The sequence below is a fragment of the Salvelinus namaycush genome, chromosome 2, assembly GCF_016432855.1.
Source record: "Salvelinus namaycush isolate Seneca chromosome 2, SaNama_1.0, whole genome shotgun sequence".
NCBI classification, from domain to species: Eukaryota; Metazoa; Chordata; class Actinopteri; order Salmoniformes; family Salmonidae; genus Salvelinus; species Salvelinus namaycush.
Genome location: NC_052308.1, coordinates 44,122,344 through 44,136,909, shown reverse-complemented (window position 1 = coordinate 44,136,909; position 14,566 = coordinate 44,122,344). Strand labels below are relative to the sequence as shown.

The 14,566-nt window shown below is 39.9% G+C and overlaps 1 long non-coding RNA gene across 1 annotated transcript; it reads right to left on the bottom strand.

The window, feature by feature from the left end:
- Positions 1–7,285: 7,285 nt before the first annotated feature.
- On the bottom strand, positions 7,286–10,543 carry LOC120026154. The gene is made up of 6 exons (XR_005473065.1): positions 10,488–10,543; positions 10,123–10,176; positions 9,841–9,888; positions 9,498–9,527; positions 9,076–9,126; positions 7,286–7,387 (listed from the first exon to the last, which is right to left on the bottom strand). It is a non-coding gene; the product is annotated as an uncharacterized LOC120026154 (long non-coding RNA).
- Positions 10,544–14,566: the final 4,023 nt, after the last annotated feature.

Sequence of the window (14,566 nt, the reverse complement as noted above, 5' to 3'; positions counted from 1 at the left end):
TATAATTCAAACGGTTTTAGAAACTAGAGAGTGTTTTCTATCCAATAGTAATAATAATATGCATATTGTACGAGCAAGAATTGAGTACGAGGCCGTTTGAAATGGGCACCTTTTATCCAGGCTACTCAATACTGCCCCTGCAGCCAAAAGAAGTTAACTTGCCTCTCAAAGCACTTCATGATGACAGAAGTAACTGCTACAGGGCGGTAGTAATTTTGTTCAGTTATCTTTGCCTTCTTGGGTACAGGAACAATGGTAGCCATCTTGAAGCATGTGGGGACAACAGACTGGGATAGGGAGCAGTTGAATATGTCTGTAAACGCACTAGCCAGCTGGTCTGCACATGCTCTGAGGATGCGGCTAGGGATGCCGTCCGGGCCAGCAGCCCTGCGAGGGTTAACAAATTTAAATGTTTTACTCACGTCAGCCACGGAAAAATAGAGGGGGGGGCATTCTTTGGTAGCGAGCCACGAAGGTGGCACTGTATCATCCTCAAAGTGGGCAAAGAAGGTGTTTAGTTTGTCGGGAAGCGTGACGTCGGTGTCCGTGACGTGGCTGTTTTATTTTTGTGTCCATGATTTCCTGTAGACCCTGCCAAATAATTCTCGTGTCTGGCCGTCGAATTGCAACTCCGCCTTGTCTCTGTATCGGCAATTAGCTTGTTTGATTGCCTTGCGGAGGGAATAACTACACTGTTTAAACTCAGCCATATTTCCAGACCTCTTTCCATGTTTAAATTCGGTGGATCGCACGTTCAATTTTGCGGATGTGGATGTCGGCAAATATTTTACTTTTAATGAGATTGTCACACCCTGATCTGTTTCACCTGTCTTTGTGATATTCTCCACCCCCCTCCAGGTGTCGCCCATCTTCACCATTATCCCCTGTGTATTTATACCTGTTTTTCCTTTCTGTCTGTGCCACTTCGTCTTGTTTGATCAAGTCAACCAGCATTTTGTGACTTAGCGCCTGCTTTTAGTCTCTCTTTTCTTGCCCACCCGGATTTGACCCTTGCCTGTCCTGACTCTGAGCCTGCCTGCCTGACCACTCTGTCTGTCCCTGACCCTGAGCCTGCCTGTACCTCTGCCCGCCCCTGGATTACCGACATCTGCCTTACCAAGACCCTGATCCTGCCTGCCATCCGGTAACGCTGAAAGACGTCTGGTTCTCTGACCCCTGCCTGCATTGACCTGTCTATTGCCTGCCCTTGTTGGATTATTAAACCATTGTTAATTCAACGTTGTCTGCATCTGGGTCGAACCTTTATACCTGATAAAATATGATTGTGGCTCAAAGCAGCCTCAAATGTTTTCAGTCAGACATTCACGCTTGCTATAAAGAGTTGAAATATCTAGCCAACATTTTGAATTTCATAACATCGTTATTGAACTTCAGAGCTGTAACGATTTGACGCTTTGGCTTTGATTAAAGGCAAGTACAAACACATACTAGTTATAGTCATCACTCCTTCTCGAGAGTCTAGACATTATGGGTGATGCGAAACAAAGGCTTCATCTCACTGGCTTCTTCTCTGGCGAGCTCTCATTGGTTATTGCTCATCACCGTTCTAAAACTTGTCGTTGCACAGCTCACACTACAAGAACATTGCAGATTTTGTGCCGATAAAATATCGGGACTTCTGGGACTGCTCAAAGACAAGATCAGTAGCCCTCATCATACCCACTTACACTAAACGAGCCTCAGTGACGGATGCGTGCCCCGAGTAGACAACGACAACGCGATATTGTCTCCGATCTCAATAATTTGTCTGGGACAGCTTAATCGGGTCTAAAATCGTGTAATGTGTATGCACCTGGCTTGAGCTTTCCACACCTGGATTGTGCACCATTTGCCCATTGTTATTTTCATTATTTTTCAAGCTTTGTCAAATTGGTTGTTGATCATTGCTAGACATTGCTAGACATTTTCAGGCCTTGCCATAGATTTTCAAGAAGTTTTAAGACAAAACTGTAACCCTGCCACTCAGGAACATTCACTGTCGTCTTGGTGAAAACTCTAATTTATATTTGGCCTTGTGGTTTAGCTTATTGTCCTGCTGAAAGGGTAATTCATCTCCCAGTGTCTGGTGGAAGCAGACTGAACCAGTTTTCTTCTTGGACTTTGCCTGTGTTTTGCTCCATTCTGTTTCTTTTTATCCTGGAAAACTCCTCAGTCATTAAACCCTTTCAGGTTGATGTCTGTGCCCCAGTGGAAATCGAATTAGCATAAATCCCTGTGTAGCAGGGATCGGACCAAGACGCAGCGTAGTTAGTGTTCATCATGTTTAATAAACGACAAAACCGTGAACACTACAAAAATACAAAACAACAAATGTGGCAAAACCGAAACAGTCCTATCTGGTGCAATGAACTCAAAGACAGAAGACAACCACCCACAAACCCCAACACAAAACAGGCTAACTAAATATGGTTCCCAATCAGAGACAAATGACTAACACCTGCCTCTGATTGAGAACCATATCAGGCCAAACATAGAAACAGGAAAACTAGACACACAACATAGAATGCCCACTCAGCCCACTCATAGAATGCCCACTCTAAAACAAAGAAAACACAAAAGAACTATGGTCACTACGTGACCCCCTTAAAAATCTGTCACTTTAAGCTAGAGATATATTTTGCATTGGATGCGTCTCAATCCACCTCATGCGCCTATGTCGCTCTTCCGCAATTGCAGTGAAAGGTGACAGAGCTAGAGCGATGTTTGTCAGACGGTGAGACATCCCAAAATTCGCAAAATCGTTTGTAGATTCCGAACGGTACTTACTCCACTGTCGTATTGGCAGGTTTGCTAGCAACAAACTATTTAGCTAGCTTCTAGCCGGGTGTTTGTTATGCAATGTAATCTCCTCGTAATTAACAATCAGTGTTGACGAGTGTCCTGATGAGAAGGCAAACATTTCTAGCTATGCCAGACAAAATTGGGCATTATCAGCTCATTGTTATTGATGTATTCAAATGAATGTCAACAGATAACAGCTACTTTGCTGTTATTCTGACTGCTGGGGTTGTGTCTGTGTTAGCCGTGGCTGCAGTAGCTAGCAAGCAAGTGATAAGAACTCTGCCATGCTCGCATAAAGAACAAACGACTGGGTCGCCTCCATAAAAATCGAACTAATCAAACGAACAACTGGGTCGAGTCTCTAGCATCCAAAAGATGAGAAATTAGGAATTCTCTCATATAAATGAAAATATCAACAAAAAATGTAATTTCTACCGGGTAAATTTGTGCTTATAGTATTGTTTTCTTTCTCAACAGTGGTGTAAACGGGATAAACAGCTTAAACAAATGCAACGGAATAAACTTCATTGTTATTCTGGCTGCAGAGGTCGTGAATGTGTAGCCGTAGCTAATTGGCTAGCTAGCAGCAAGGAAGGGGTAAGAACGTTACCACTGAGCATGGCAACGGAACGTAAAGAACGAACAACTGGGTCGCGTCTATAAATATCGAACTAATCGAACAAACAACTGGGTCTTGTCTCTGGCAATGAATATTTGAGAAAGTATGAATTTGCTTATAGAAATTAAAATATAAACAAAACAATTTTTCTGGTAAATGTGTGCTTTCATGTTGCTAATTAGATTTTCACAGGGGCACGGACATTGACTCTAGGGGGTTAAAGATACATATTTTTGCTTAGAGTATTATTATATTGTTGATTGATTGTCTTTCCAAATCTCTCAACTGTAGTATTTGTAGCGTTAATTTAAAATTAATGTTGTGATCTTTCAGCCATTCCTGAACTTGTAACCAGGAACGGGCTACCTGGGGGCAAAACCAGAATAAATGGACTAATGATTCTGTCTCTTCACAGCAAAATCTGCAGAGCTGAGATTGTTGTATGCCGCATATATTTAACATTTTGTTAGTGGAAAAAATGTTGTACAGTAATTTAAATTGGAAAAACTCAAAGTGTTGAATCTTGCGTTGTTTTGAATGTCATACACCATGTACCATGGAATTGGTGCATCAAACAATTCTTCTCTGTTATTTTATAACCTGTATGGCACAGCTGTCAACATTTTGGTCCTCAAATAAACTGATAGAGTTTTCGGTTTATAAAAATGTTTTTCACCAGTTTTGGTCCTTCATATAGGGCAGACAGACCAGTTCCCTACTTCTTCCCCCTTCTACTGGCCTCATCCATTTCTGCGGTAGTGCTGCAATCAATTGGTTGTAGCTTTGGATTGAGCAAACCTTCTCATATATTTCCAAAAGCTGCAGTTGTGACATAACTCTACCATATATATTCATAATAACATAAATATAATACCCTTTTTATTATTTTTTTCCAAAAATATATATTTTTTATCAATCAGAATATTTGAGTTGAACTATAATACAGTTGAAGTCGGAAGTTTACATACACCTTAGCCAAATACATTTAAACTCAGTATCACAATTCCTGACATTTAATCCTAGTAAAAATACCCTGTCTTAGGTCTGTTAGGATCACCACTTTATTTTAAGAATGTGAAATGTAAGAATAATAGTAGAGAGAATGATTTCTTTCAGCTTTTATTTCTTTCATCACAATCGAAGTGTGTAAGAAGTTAACATACACTCAATTAGTATTTGGTAGCATTGCCTATAAATTGTTTAACTTGGGTCAGACGTTTTGGGTAGCCTTCCAAAAGCTTCCCACAATAATTTGGGTGAATTTTGACCCATTCCTCCTGACAGAGCTGGTGTAACTGAGTCAGGTTTGTAAGCCTCCTTGCTCGCAGACGCTTTTTCAGTTCTGCCCACAAATGTTCTTTTGGATTGAGGTCAGGGCTTTGTGACGGCCACTCCAATACCTTGACTTTGTTGTCCTTAAGCCAGTTTGCCACAACTTTGGAAGTATGCTTGGAGTCATTGTCTATTTAGAAGACCCATTTGCGACCAAGCTTTAACTTCCTGACTGATGTCTTGAGATGTTGCTTCAATATATCCACCTAATTTTCCTGCCTCATGATGCCATCTATTTTGTGAAGTGCACCAGTCCCTCCTGCAGCAAAGCACCCCCACAACATGATGCATCCTTCACGGTTGGGATGGTGTTCTTTGGCTTGCAAGCATCCCCCTTTTTCCTCCAAACATAACGATGGTCATTATGGCCAAACAGTTCTATTTTTGTTTCATCAGACCAGAGGACATTTCTCCAAAATGTACGATTTTATCCCCCATGTGCAGTTGCAAACCGTAGTCTGGCTTTTTTATGGCGGTTTAGGAGCAGTGACTTCTTCCTTGCTTAGCAGCCTTTCAGGTTATGTCGATATAGGACTTGTTTTACTGTGGATGAAGATACTTTTGTAACTGTTTCCTCCAGCATCTTCACAAGGTCATTTGCTGTTGTTATGGTATTAATTTTCACTTTTCGCACCAAAGTACGTTCATCTCTAGGAGACAGAACGCGTCTCCTTCCTGAGCAGTTTGACGGCTGCGTGGTCCCATGGTGTTTATACTTGCGTACTATTGTTTGTACAGATGAATATGGTACCTTCAGGCATTTGGAAAATGCTCCCAAGGATGTGGAGGTCTGTGGAGGTCTACAATTATTTTTGGTGAGGTCTTGGCTGATTCCTTTTGATTTTCCCAATGAGGCAATGAGGTTGAAGGTAGGCCTTGAAATACATCCACAGGTACACCTCCAATTGACTCAAATGATGTCAATTAGCCTATCAGAAGCTTCTGAAGCCATGACATCATTTTCTGGAATTTTCCAAGCTGTTTAAAGGCACAGTCAACTTAGTGTATGTAAACGTTTGACCCACTGGAATTGTGATATAGTGAATTATAAGTGAAATAATCTGTCTGTAAACAATTGTTGGAAAAAGTAGATGTCCTAACCGACTTGCCAAAACTTTAGTTTGTTAACAAGAAATGTGTGGAGTGGTTTAAAAACGAGTTTTAATGACTCCAACCTAAGTGTATGTAAACTGCTGACTTCAACTGTATGTAGGAAATGTATTATTGACATTAACACCAATCAGGCACTAGCCTGGGTGCCAGTCTTTTAATGCTCTCTTGCCAACTCCTTATGAAATTGTGTAAACATAGAGTTGTCAAGAGAGTAGAAACAGACTGGCACCCAGGCTAAACAGACTATTACATATTATTTGTAAATAATAAAGATCCCTGAGACAACTGTTATTTGAAAAGCTTTATTAATTAACATTGCTGTGTGCAACTTTCCTTCAACACTATCATGCAGTCAATTTCAACAAAGATTATAGAAAAGGTAGGAAAACGGTGTTAAACAAAAATGTATGTGTGCAAATGTATGTATGTATATGTGTACAAAACAAAACATTATGAACACCTGCTCTTTCTATGACAAAGACTGACCAGGTGAATTCAGGTGAAAGCTATGATCCCTTATTGATGTCACTTGTTAAATCCACTTCAAGCATTGTAGATGAAGGGGAGGAGACAGATTAAAGAGGGATTTTTAAGCCTTGAGACAATTGAGACATCGATTGGGAAAGACAAAATATTTACGTGCCTTTGAGCGGAGTATGGTAGTAGGTGACAGGCCTGTTTCTGTGAAGAACTGCAACGCTGCTGGGATTTTCATGCTCAACAGTTTCACATGTGTATCAAGAATGGTCCACCACCCAAAGGACAGCCATCCAACTTGACACAACTGTGGGAAGCCTTGGAGTCAGCATCCCTGTGGAACGCTTTCAACACCTTGTAGTCCATAACGCTAGTTAGTAACTTACTTCAAACTGTGGGGAGGGTGTTCTTAATGTTTTGTACAGTCAATGTATGTATGTACATTTTGTATATTAAGTTTTCAACTTGCCTAGCAACACTATCATGCACTCAATTTCTAAAGAAAAATCACAGATATCTCAAAGATGCATAAAACGTAAAAAGAAAAATGTAATGTAAAAATAAGTTTGTGTGTCTGTGTGTCTCTGTGTGTGTGTGTGTGTGTGTGTGTGTGTGTGTGTGTGTGTGTGTGTGTGTGTGTGTGTGTGTGTGTGTGTGTGTATGTTTGTAGGTATGCACAGTGATTTAGCACACTGTCAAGGAAAAGTCTTCATTGCTCTGGTCCACCCTCCTGCTTCTCTTTGGAACAGCTGAAAAGACAGATGTACTGTGTACTGTGTACATGTCATATTCACATACACCTTTAGCTTAAACAACATGTACACAAATCACATTGATTTACTAATTTACTTAGCCTTGCTACAGCTCAAATCATCATACATTACAATCTACACATTACAATTTCCTACTGGCTTATAGGAAGTGATTGACATGTAAACTGACCTTTAGGGCATTGATGGGAGATGACATAGTGTATAATTACTCCACAGGTAGCCAGTAGAACCAACACAGTGAGGATGTGACGCCACAGGAAATCAAGTGGCTCTGAGAGGAGAGGGATCCAGAGAGGGATATCCTTATGATATATGTACTGTAGAATTCAGTAAAATGCTACTTCATTGATTTAGGGATATACACTGAGTATACCAAACATTAGGAACAGCTTCCTTAAATATTGAGTTGCACTTCCCCCACCCCATTTTGCCACCGGAACAGCCTCAATTCGTCGAGGAATAGACTTTACAAGATGTCGAAAGCATTCCACAGGGATGTTGGCCCATGTTGACTTCAATTTCCACAGTTGTGTCAAGTTGGCTGGATGTCCTTTCGGTAGTGGTGCACATTTCTTGATACCAGTGGAGGCTGCTGAGGGGAGGACGGCTCATTATATTGGCTTAAATGGTATAAATGGAATACCTGATACTATTCCACTCATTCCACAGAAGCCATTACCATGAGCCCGTCATCCCCAATTAAGGTGCCATCAACCTCCTGTGCTTGATACACATGGGAAACTGTAGAGTGTGGAAAATCCGTCTTTAGCCTTTTGAGGTAGATTTAACAAGTACTTGCCTCGAAGCGAGCATAAAAGGCATTTAGCTCGTCTGGTAGGCCCTCGTCACTGGGCAGCTCGCGCCTGGATTTCCCTTTGTAGTCTGTAAAAGTTTTCAAGCCCTGCCACATCCGACGAGAGTCAGAGCCAGCGTAGTAGGATTCAATCTTAATCATGTATTGACGCTTTGACTGTTTGATGGTATGTCTGAGGGCGTTGCGTGATTTCTTATAAGCGTCCGGATTAGTGTCCCGCTCCTTGAAAGCGGCAGCTATAGCCTTTAGCTCGATGCGGATGTTGCCTGTAATTCCATGGCTTCTGGTTGGGATATCAACATACAGTCACTTTGGGGGTGAAGTTGTTGATGCACTTTTTGATGAAGCCAATGACAGATGTGTTATACTCCTCAATGCCTTTGAAGGAATCCCAGAACATAGTCTGTGCTAGCAAAACAGACCTGTACCATAGCATCCACGTCATCTGACCACTTCCGTATTATCCGAGTCACTGGTACTTCCTGCTTTCGTTTTTGCTTGTAAGCAGGAATCAGGAGGATAGAATTATTGTCAGATTTACCAAAATCCGTAAGACAAAGACCTGACCTCTGAATTGAGGGTTTATTTCAGGCCAGGGGTGAACTGGTACACGACAGAGGTGGTGACGAGATTCAACCTACATTGCTTTTCCCAGTTTACGAGAAGGTCAGTAAATCTTTATTCACGAATTTGGGGAATTGACGCTTGGGCTACATTCAGAAATATATTTGATTGTTTTTGTGTAGTTTAGGTGTTGATTTTAAATTCCCGTAGGGCATTCTTTCCTGGTGACTTATCTTTAGAATTTTGTGTAGAAAAACGTTTTAAAGGCAACAAAGTATTCTATGCAAATGGAAGATAGGAATTGGGTGTAGAGCCACCTAGGCAGCGGTAGAAGGGGGTCCGTGATGACACCGGGTATCTGCAGTACCAAACTAAACTAAAGAATATTGGGATCTAATTGTAACTTGATCAAGAATATAGTAGAGGGTCCGTAAATGACGCGAGGTATCAGTGGCTACCACCAAGACTATCTAGAGAGAAAGTACAAGCACCGATGAATAGGTTTATGAGTAAACCAGTAGCAGCTTTAGTGAATTCGAGTGAACAAAAATTCGAGTGAACAAAAACTAAGCGATGCTTACTAGTTGTTCTCACTGTGATGCCAGGGGTCAAAGTAGAAGTAACAGTCAAACCTGCTGGAAAGTAATACAAGTTAATTCTGTATCTGATTACACAAGACAAAAGGTATTCATTATTTCTGAGTCAGTAGAACACAACTGATTCTGTAGAAATATTAAATGTTCACTATTTTATAATTTGTTAAAACCTTGACTGCATGTACAATTAGAAAAAGTATTTGAACGCCCAACCCAGAAGCCACACCCACTGCTGCCTGCCATAATTGCACAGCTGTTTGGTGACATTGGGAAGGTCATTAGCTTGTGTTCCCAGAGTCAATACCACATCTCAAGAGTTTATACAAATGCTAATTGTGAGGTTGTATGTTTCAGTTGTTTGATTTGTGTAGGAAAAGACAGGTAGTCAGCTAGAGAAGGATACTTACCCAGAACACTTTCTGTGGAGCTTTGACCTCCTGGGAACATGCAAGAGAGAGACTTGTTAACAGTTAACACACAACACAACTTATTACGCCACTAAACTAAAATCATGTGGACTCTTTGGGGTGTCAGTTGTCAAAGTAGAACTAGTAGAACCTGATGCAAAGTAAAGTCATTGGATCTGATTATACAATAATAAATGTATCTAAATGGGTTGATTAAATTAATGAAAGATCAACCTCTTTTTTTAATCAGGAGAAATTTGTGAGTAAGAAAACCTGGGTAAGATTAAGCTATTCTATTTGTTTTAAGTTCTATCTGCTAACTAGGTAAAGATGACTAACACACCTGATGTAGGATTCACTGCTGTGCTGGGGGTCAAAGGAGAGGTCAAACCTGGTGAGATGAGAGAACTCATATTACACAAAAACAAATGTATTAATCAAATTGTTTCATATCTACTATGGTCATTTTAAGAAGGAAGTTAGAAGCATCCAATGCATTACCTACAGACTGAAAGGACAAGCAGATTTGAATAGGTATATTGTTCTTGTAAACTAGTTGGAGCTTTACTGAATTAATGTGAACAAAAATATTCTAGTTAGTAAGCTAAATTTAGGGCCTACTTACTGGTAGTTGGTCTCACTGTGATCCCAGTAATCAAAGTAGAAATAACAGTCGAATCTGCTAGAAGAAATAAAAAGTGATTGTATATCTGATTACACAAGTATAAAGCTATTTATTATTTGTCAGATAACAACAGAACTCAGTCAGTAGAGAGATTACATGTTCAGAAAGCCACACCCACTGCTGCCTGATATAATTGCACAGCTGTTTGGTGACATTGGGAAGGTCATTAGCTTGTATCCCCAGGGTCAATACTACATCTCAACATTTGATCTCAGAAAATGTGGCATTAAATTGTGAGGTTGCATGTCTCAGTTGTCTCAGTTGTGTAAAAAAATACAGGTAGGCAGCTAGAGAAGGACACGTACCTGGAACACTTTCTGGACTGCTTGAATTCACAACAATGTATGTGGAGCTTCGACCTAATGTGCACATGGAAGAGAGATACCCTTTATTAACAATTACCACACAACACAACGTATTACACACTTAACTAAAGTCTAGTGGACATACTTACCTTTACTTGGAGTGTCAGTGGTCTGAGAATAATTAACAGTCAAACCTGGTGCAAGGAAAGCCATTCTAATTATACAAAAACATAGTATCTAAATGGGTTGATTTAATGAATCAAGTATCAACCTCTTTTTTTATAACGAGGCAAATTTCTATTGAAAAAAACGTACAAAAACCCGAGGAACATTAAGCAATTCTATTTCTTTCGGTTCTATCTGCTAACTAGGTAAAGATGACTAACACACCTGGTGATGGATTCAGTGCTGTACTGGGAGAGGTCAAACCTGGTGAGAAGAGAACTCATTACACAAGAAAGTCATTAATTAAGCAGAAAAAGAGAAGTATACTACACATGACCTACAAATCAGATGGACTAAAAGTACACACATCTGGACTGGAATTACAAGCAGCTATGAATAGGTTTTTTAGTTAACCGGTCAGAGCTTTAGTGAATTAATGAGAACAGAAAATGTTTAACTGCAAACTAAGTTACATTTAGTGGTCCTATTGGTAGTTGGTCTCACTGGGGTGTTTGGGGTCAAAGTAGAACCAACAGTCAAACCTGCTGGGAAGCAATACAAGACAAGGTAATTGTGTATCTGATTACACAAGAATAAAGGTATTCATCATTTAGTTAGAAAACAACACAACTCAGTCAACAGAAAAATGACATGTTCACAATAGCATCAAGTGGCACATTATTGTTAAAACCCAGACCTTTGACTGAATGTACAACTGGAAACAGTATTTGCAAAGACGGTCCCTTAGAGGACCAATACACCTGTTGTAGGACTCACTGTGATGATGAGGGGCAAAGTAGAACCAGGGCCTTTCTTACTGCTGTAACGAGCTCTGCTATAAAATAACAGCAGCACTAGGGCTGTTGCGGTGACTGTGTTACCACTACACTGGCTTTATTTGTCACATGCCGAAAACAACAGGTGTAGACCTTATCGTGAAATGCTTACTTACAAGAGGTCACTTTCTTATTTTTATTTACAAGCGGTCATTTTTGATAATGTTTTTTTCCGCTAATGGAACATTTACACTTATAGCCTACTAACATGTGCGCATTGCTGCTCTTATAATGTGAAGAAATAGCCAAATAGTTTATCAACATTTTAAGCTAAACGTTCTGATCTGTTGCGTCAGACACATTGCATAATTTTTAATCAATGGAATAAGACACAATTATTACAGCCATGAGATTCAGCAATATATAAAGAGTTCCTGAAGTAAAATATTAAAAGAGGAGAGAGAATCCTGTAGCACTAACAGATGATGGAACTTGGAATGGAGGAATAACTCACCGAAAAGGAGGATGACCAAAAACAGATGACCAGCCATATCAGGGATGAACAATGACATTTGTCAGACATCTACAGACTGTTAGTCTGACTTGGTGACTGTGTCAGAGAGGATTGTTTGAATAGAGAAGTAGATGTGGAACTTGTTCACAGGAAAACCACAGACAGGAGAAACCAGTCTCATACGGAAAGTGTGGCTTAGTTTAACAACTAATTTGTTGCATAATTAGATGCCTTCAATTATATTTTCAAAACCAACAAACTAACTTGTCTGTCTGAGTAAAAGTTTTTCATTAACTTTTTGGTTTCGTGTTTTTGACAACTGTATTTGTGGTTGAGTTTTCTGATCTCTAAAGCGTAGTAACACGTCACTTTGATCACAGCTGGAAATGCTTGACCTGCCCAAGAGTGCAGCTCTTTTCCTGTGAGTGTCTGCGTACAGGATGAGTTAGTTTGACAGCTCAGCTGAACTGATTCTGTCTCTCTGATGACTCCAGAACTCACTGTCAGCTGAGGAATGTCTGTGAGAATAGAATAATTGAGGGGTTTATTTGCTAACTAGCGTTAGCACTAGTTATAACTTGCGAAACTACCTTCAACTTGGTTTCCATGATTTCATCTGACTCTGGCTAAGTAGAAAAAGGGCTTAATTGACTAAATCTCATGCTATCCATTTACGGATCTTACATTTACGGACCTCATACAGCGACAGTATGGGGAATTAAGGAGATAATATATTCCTTAATTGCTTCATGTAATAGCTTATGACAACAAACAGTATGATAAAATATCCCAAGAGGAACATGGTAGTCATGGCACAACAGTACGTGGTTTACAACCATTGAAATAGTATTCTTACCCTGCATTGAGACTGCAGAAGGCTCACTGTATATGGATCTAAACTGTGAACCTGTAGCACTGTACTGCCATTGTATTTTGACCTCAGCTGGTGAACTTTGACCTGTTCATCTGAGCAGCTGAGCTCCTGTGAGTGTACAGAATGAAGCTAGAGTAAGTTCACTCTTCCCACTATGTAGAAGAAACACTGAGTTACAGAGACAAAAGGAGGACTCAGACAGCTCAGCTTAACTGAACTGAGTCTCTCTCTCTGATGACTGAAGGACACGCTGTCAGACTAGGCTGAGGAAAGTCTGTGAGATCGGAGGAAAATAATATTTCACACTACGGCAATGTGTTAAATCTCGAATATTGTCTAAGTCTTATGTTCCCTTCATCAATATCATTGTACCCACAAACAGAGAACACAGAGAGACAGTGAATGACATCTCCATATTAAGTTAACTAGCCTTTTACTGAACAGATGACAGTGTCATGACGTTGGCATGAGGGTGAGGTTTATGACCCCCCATAAATACCTTTCTCCCTTTCCTCTATCTTGACTCTACCAAAGGACTCTTGAAAAGCCTTTGTTAAACATAGAGAGTCTGAAAACATCAAAAGGTGGGGGGAAAGGAACCATATTTCGGTAATCCAACCAGTTGAAAATATGCATTGGTACTCAATGAATATGATGCCAGATCAGTTGGCGTCTGAGACATTATGACTGACGACAGGACGACATAAACTGTATCTTGGAAAGTCGACACAGGAAAGTCAGATTCACATGGAATTGTTGTGCAATTTAAATGTTTAAATATGAAACTACTTGTGAAAAGATGAAATGTAATTTTAGCTTCCAAATGAGAGAATTGGGTTTTCATAAGGTTAAAACTTCTTGTCAATATGGGGGCGCTGTTTCCCCATTGGAAAAAGTCGTGCCCAAATTAAACTGCCTCGTACTCAATTCTAGATCGTACAATATGCATAGTATTATTACTATTGGATAGAAAACACTCTCAAGTTTCTAAAATCGTTTGAATTATATCTGTGAGTAAAACAGAACTCATTTTGCAGCAAACTTCCTGACAGGAAGTGAAAAATCTGAAATCGAGGCTCTGTTCCAGGGGCTTCCTATTCAATTGCCTGAAATCTATGGATATACATGCACTTCATACGCCTTCCACTAGATGTCAACAGGCAGTGAGAGGTGGAATGGGGTGTTTAGCTTGATCTGAGGTCGAACAAGAGCTTTTGGAATGACGTGTCTGGAAATGTCATTGTCTTAGAAGGCGCGAGAAGGAACCCCAGATTGCCTTCTGAAAAGCTTTCGGTATACACGGCTAATATCTCCGGCTTTGATTTTATTTGATACATGTGATAATATCATCGTAAAGTATGTTTTTTCAATCGAGTTTTATCAGATTATTCAACGTTTATCGGGAGTTTTGGAGTTTTGCATTTTGGCTACGTATTCACATTGTAAAACCACGATTTGTACCGCTAAATATGCACATTTTTGAACAAAACATATATGTATTGTGTAACATGATGTTATAGGACTGTCATCTGATGAAGTTTGTCAAGGTTAGTGAATAATTGTATATCTTTTGCTGGTTTTTGCGATCGCTACCTTTTGCTGCTGATAAATGCGTTTGTGTGTTTGGCTATTGTGGTAAGCTAATATAATGCTATATTGTGTTTTCGCTGTAAAACACTTAAAAAATCGGAAATATTGGCTGGATTCACAAGATGTTTATCTTTCATTTGCTGTACACCATGTATTTTTC